Source organism: Carlito syrichta, unplaced genomic scaffold (genome assembly GCF_000164805.1).
Source record: "Carlito syrichta isolate Samal-C Ts95f unplaced genomic scaffold, Tarsius_syrichta-2.0.1 Scaffold314364, whole genome shotgun sequence".
Lineage (NCBI taxonomy): Eukaryota > Metazoa > Chordata > Mammalia > Primates > Tarsiidae > Carlito > Carlito syrichta.
Window position 1 is genome coordinate 577,216 of NW_007258460.1, and position 6,749 is coordinate 583,964.

Below are 6,749 nucleotides of genomic sequence, written 5' to 3' on the forward strand. Positions count from 1 at the left end.
TATTTACATAATATATTTTTCATAAAGTACTGGCATACAAAATATAGAAAGAACACTTAAAACTCACAATAAGAAAACAAATAGCCCAAATAAAAAATTAGCCCAATATATAAATAGTCAATTTACCAAAGAAGAAATTAAAATGGCATATAATCATATTCAAAGATGTTAAACATCATATGCACTAAACAATTAAATATTAAAACAATGAGATATCACTACCCACCTATTAGAATGGTTTAAATTTCAGATACTAACAACACTAAGTGCTGGTGAAAATGTGGACCAACAGGACCTCTCATTTATTATTGTTGGGGTGAAAATGGTACAGTCACTTTGGAAGACAGTTTGGCAGTTTTTTACAAAATTAAATATAGCTGGCTCTCCATATCCACAGGTTCTGTATCAACAGATTCAACCAATCACAGATTAAAAAATATTTGAAAAAATAAAACAAAACAATAAAAATAGCAATACAACAATAAAAAGTACAAATAAAAACAATACAATATAACAACTATTTACATTGCAGTAGGTATTATAAGTAATCTAGAGATTATTGAAAATATACAGTAGGATGTACATAGGCTATATGCAAATACCATACCACTTATAAAAGAACTCGAACATCCATACATTTTGACATAAGCAGGGTTTGCTGGAACCAATCCCCTGCAATGCCGAGGGATGAATGTATACTTTATTCAGGAACCATGCTCCTTAGTATTTGTTCAACTAATTTGAAAACTCATGTCCTTACAAAACCTGTCATAGATGTTGATAGAAGCTTTATTTATCATTGTTAAAACCTGAAAGCAACAAAAAAAACCCTTCTATAAGAGAATGGATAAATAAATGTGCTACTTCCATACAATAGAAAATTATCCTAAACTAAAAAAAAAGTTCTATCAAGCTATAAAAAGACAAGTAAAAGAAACCAATCTGAAAAGGCTACATCCTGTATAGAAATAACTATATAAAATTCTGGAAAAGGTAAAACTATGAAGATAGTAAAAAGATCAGTGGTTTTCAGGGCTTGACATAAGCGGAGTACTGGGCGTGTTTAGGTCAGTAAAATCATTCTGTTTGACCCTTTAATTGTCAAAACCTATGGAATACACAACACAAAGAGTGAAGATTAATGTAAACTATGGATTAATAATGTAATATAGTGTGTGATGTTAATATTAATAGAATCTAAAGGGTAGGGAGTTAAGGTGATAGCACGAAGACTACACTTTCCACTCATTTTTCTGTAAACCTAAAACTGCCAAAAAATAATTTATCTATTTTGTAAAAGGTATTTAACAAAGGGATGGTAGAGTAATCTTACTATTACAAATTAAATAAAAATGTAAGAGAAAAATAAAAGATTAACCCACAAATCAAAATCACTATCACCACCAAAAAAATTATGTATGCTATTTTTGTTGGGTAAGAGCTTGTATTTTTTTGACCAAAATGATTTTCTTATGCAGATACTACAGCAAATGATCATTACGGAATGAATTCAGGAAACAACAGTCATAGGATTTGTTTTCTAGGCAGACAGTGGAGATAGATAAAGGACAATATGAATAATAAAATGTTTTTTATCAAACAAATAAATGCTTTGTTAATATAAATACACACCCTATAAGGCACTAAGAAATTTAAATATCTATGCCATAGCAAACAGGTGGCAATTCAACATCCAGGGTCAACAGAATACTTGAAGAAGACTGCAACAGATCGAATTCCCATGGTGGAGAGGACATCTTCATGGAAGGGGGGCTGCCGCTGAAACAGCTTTTCAAACTCTTGCTCCTCATCAAGGACCATGAGGGGCACTCCACTCAAGGGGAGGTGTGCAATCTGGTGCTCTTCGGGCAGACCAAAAGTCTCAAAATCTAGAGGACTGCAGGGAAATAATTTTTCTATTTCTGATAACTGTCATCCATAGTAGAAACAGATCTTGTTGATTTAACAGTCTTTTCAGTTATCTTTTTGGCAGAAAAGATTGGCTATTTTTGTTTGAGAGGTCCATTTGCCTTCACTGACCTTTCTGTAGTTCTGTTGACAGTTCCCAAAGCCTTTCTAGCAGTTTTAGGTAAGGCTGATGGAACATCAAACATTTTGCCAGCACATGCTAAAACGTCTCTGTATGCTGAGACTCTTGTGACATAAGAGGTTGCATAGAGTGAGTTAGTTCTTACAGATGGGATGATCTAATATTGCAGTTTTCATTTAATGGGGTTTCATTCAATGAACATTCTATGTACAGTTAAAATGTCTAAGGAAATTAGAGATGTATTGGGTATGATCATCTTTCCAAAGAGTTCAAAATATAGTCATGAAAGCCTGCAGGGCAGACAGTATTAGGTATAATAAAATTGGTTAACTCTTGGCAATTTAATAAGACTAGGATTATTTCCAGGTAAGAGGAATCTGGAATCCTGGAGAAGGCAACAATTAAATTGAGTCTTATTCAAGACAAAAAGACAAGATTTATATGTCAGAAGTACACAAGAGAAGATCTCTAGATGAAAAGAGAATGGTCAGTAAGAACTTGGAGATGAGCATATAATATAAAACTGAAGGAAGCAAATTGATCAGAGATTAACTTTAGGAACAATGATCTGGCAGCATCTGAGCATGATAAATAGGATTGAAAGATCCTAAAAGCAAGGAGATCTAACAATGAACCTTTGCAATAATCTGGGGGAGAGGTAGTGGAGGCATGAAATAATTTTCTTTCCAAGAAAATGCAGAGGAGAAAATACGTCGGAAAAATAGCATGAAAGAAGCACTGTCAGGATTTGGCAACTTCTTAACTAAAGATGCATTAACAGCCTGAAAAAATTATAAGAGATGTAAGAAGAAGACAAAGTGAAAAAAGTTTAGGTAGGAGAAGACTTGAATTCAGGCATCAAAAGGGTTATCTTATATGTTTTATTGTTATTATTTAGTACTAATGAAAACTCTAGCAGATGTCTAACAAGAAATTGAAATTGTGGGACTGAAAGTGAAAAGAAGTTTAAGTACTTAAGTTATAAATTTAGAAGTCATCTGTGTAAAACACAAGGGTTGGCTGATATTATACTTGAATAAATGCATGCTAGTCAAAACTGAATGAGTTTCTCTAATAAAAAATGTGAAAGGAGAAAAACAGGTGTTAAAAGACAAGAAACTTGTGCTAAAAATTACTTTTAGGAAGCAAAAAGAACTGTCATCAGAGATGACAAGATTAACATGAAAGATGGAGAATAAGAAGTGTGTTTTGGAAACAAGTGAGGAAGTAGAAACCCAGACTCTTGATTTCGTTAGAGAGGCGTGTGTGTGTGTGTGTGTGTGTGTGTGTGTGTGTGTGTGTGTGAATTTACATCAAGGTGAGCTTAGAATGACTCAAAATCCATTGATTTGGACCCTTAGCCACCCCATAACTGAATCCTAAAACTTCAGTATATTAATAATCTCTCATAACTAGATAGATGAAATGATTATACCAGATGAGTCTGAGAATTCTAACCAGCATCATAATATTTTAAGAACTGTGGTTCTCCATCATATTATTATATGTATATATTAATATACATATTTATATACTATATTATATATAATTTATGAGCACTTTCAAATACATTATCCAATGTAAATGATAAAATAAGTCTTTGAAATAGACTTTTTAATCCACTTTTTTACAAATGAGAAAACTGGAATTTAGAGAATTTAAATTACTAATAGTAGTGATGAGAATAAACCACACATCTTGTGACATTATCCAATGAACTTGCTACTACATCACACTAACATCACCTTGCACAAAAGGGGACCATCGGGTTCCTACCACAGGAGGCATTCTGTTTTAGATCTTGACATACTGGGACCTCTTTACAGGACAGAATGACAGAATAATATTCCAAATGAAAAGAGAAATGCCTTGGGAAACCTGAGTTTTTGAATAATAATAATACAATCTTATTTGCGACCGTTTTATAGTTTATAAAGTGTCTTCTTCACTTTAACATGACCTGGAAAACTCCTAAAACCTTATTAAATCAGTCTTGCTAGTTCCATTTTACAGATGTGGCAAATAAGACTCAGAAACAATATGCAAACTACTCACGGTCATATGGCTGGATCAAGGCCACATGAAAATACATTCTCCTCACAAGTCTGGTATGGGATTAAGTTTTAAGAGGTTGCGGAGCTGGGCTCAGTGACTCAGCCTGTAACCCTGCGCTTTGAGAGGCTGAGGTGAGTGGATTGCCTGAATCTGCGGGTTCAAGACCCGTCTAGGCAACTTGGCGAGACCTCCTCTCTACAATAAATCAAAAAATCAGCCAGGCATGGTAGCGCATGCCTCTAATTCCGGCTACTCGGAAGGCTGAGGTGGAAGGATCACCGGAGCCCAGCAGGTCGAGGCTGCGGTGGCTGGGAGCGGCACTGCACTCCAGTCTGGGCGGAGCCCAGCAGGTCGAGGCTGTACTCCAGTCTGGGCGACAGAGTGAGACTCCAACTCAAAAAAAAAAAGAGGAGGAAAAGATAGCTGCCATTTTGTAATGCTGCAGTGAGAATCAGTGGTGGTGGTGGAAGCAGTGTAGAATTGGAAATAAATCCAAGTTGACACATATTCTATCAGAATAGTTAGTGGTGTGAACTGGTGACCCCAGAGGCTCTGGGGGCAGGTGAATATGAAGGGCTTTGGGTCAGTGTTGCAGATCTGAATATGTTTGCAGCTATCAAAAGGCTGAAGAGGACAAATAAAGTCTCCTACCAGGTCATTCTGGCACAACATCCTCTTTCAGTCACATGGTGCTGCTTTTTAATTTCAAGATAAAAGTTGGGGATTAAGAGCTGATCTCTATCAGAAACTGAAATGAATCTTGTATGAGGTAAAGAACCTTATCTAGACTGGTGCCTGAATAATTTAATGGTTTTCTGAACTAATGCTACCCAGAGGCATGTACGTTGAACAGATTAAGTAAGATAAGCTATCCTTATCCCTATGTTGGTAACAAATCTCTTCTCTCTACCATCTTCTATGGCTGTCATCATCTTGGAAAGTGACTCAGTCTCACCTGGAGGGAAACGCACCTAAGTGGTTGGTATGGCTGATGACATGTGGTTTATGACTAAGCATTCCCAGAAGTGAAGGGTTGATCTTTTCCCCTGTGGCAAGATACAGCATGGCAACTTTTCCTGAGACTCCCTGGTTTGGTTGCCAATTTCCTTAATCCAAGCCCAGTTAGTACCTAGAGGAAGTTATATTGAAGGACAGTAAGAGAATGGCCTGTTTGGCAGTTCTGCTCATGCTCATCATAAAACATTGCTGATTTATAATGGGCGTGGAGTTGATCCTAAGGAATCCAATGAATCAGTTTTACAGAGGGGATTTATCAGGGCTTGGTAATTTCTTATGAGATTGAACCATTCAAATAGGTAAAATGTAAGGAGTGGTCTAATCTATTGGCTCTCAAACTTGGCTGCATATGGAAATTACTTGAGGAATTTTGTAAAAAGAACACTACCTTGGGCATAAGAAGTTTTGAAAGCTCCTCAAGTTCTAATGTAAAAAAAAGGATTTGAAGGCCACTAATCTGACACTTATTTTGGGATTTGGTTTACAAAGCTTTCTCATCTCTATTTTGCAATTTCATTCCCATAACCACTGTGAGCACTGGTCATGGTAGAAATTGTTCTCTACATTCTACTGAAGATATTAAGGTTAAACAGCTAGTCAGCAGCCAATGGCCTAATGCTAATTTGACACTTTCTTTCATTGAATAGCCAGTGATCTCTTTGGGGTGAATGAAGGACAATATTTAGACAGAGACATTCATGCTTAAAAGGACATGATTGTATGAAATTTAATCTTTGTGAAGGGATACTTGGGCTCCAAAGGTTTTTCACTGTTTTCCAAACATCCCACATTAAAAGAAAATTCAGATAAGCTTTTCTAAGCCAGTACCTGCATTAAAATCACCTGTAGCTTTTATTGAAATGTAGATTCTCAGAAACAAAGAACAGAGTACCACATGTTCTCACTCATAACCGGACCTTGAACAATTATCATACTACAATAAGGGATTGGCAGTAGTAGGAAACTGCCAGGGGAGGGAATTGGGATTGGCAGTTGAGGGAAACTGCTAGGGGAGGGAGGGGCACACCTCATCAATAAGGGTACCTGCATAATGAACATTTGAATATCTAACCCTGAATTGCACCTCATATCTTTAAAATAAAATAAAATGTAGACTGTAGGCCCAAACACCAGAGAATCTGATATGCTGTGTCAGAGATGGGCATTGGAGCATTTTAAAGCTCTCCAAAGTGATTCTCATGCCCACTGAAGTCAGAGAAGCACTGCCCAGTGTAGTTCTCAAACAGTGCTGCTCATTGTCCCAGAGGTCATCTAGATTTCGCTCACTCTTTGGCCTGAGATTTAGAATTAAGATGTAGCAATCTTTTAAGCTTTTTCTACCCACTCTTTACAAAGTGAGAACCTAGAACATGCCTCAAAATCTGGTAGTTGAGGCAATAGAAATATTTATTCTTGAATTTCAATATGCCTGACTTTCACCTTAATAAACCTGGTTAAAAACAAGAACTGCAGCAAACCAAAGCAAAATTTTATATTGATAAGAAGGTGTTGGTTTTTCATAGTCAAGAAATGCCCTGTGCTCCTTATGTAAAATTATAATTGATGTTTTCAGTTTGTTACAGAAAATGTCATGGGAGACCATATGAAGTACAGAAAGAGCATTGAC

General features: G+C 36.1%; 1 pseudogene; it reads right to left on the bottom strand.

The window, feature by feature from the left end:
* Nucleotides 1–1,652: 1,652 nt before the first annotated feature.
* LOC103274070 lies at nt 1,653–5,170 on the bottom strand (annotated as a pseudogene).
* Between the last annotated feature and the right edge of the window lie 1,579 nt (nt 5,171–6,749).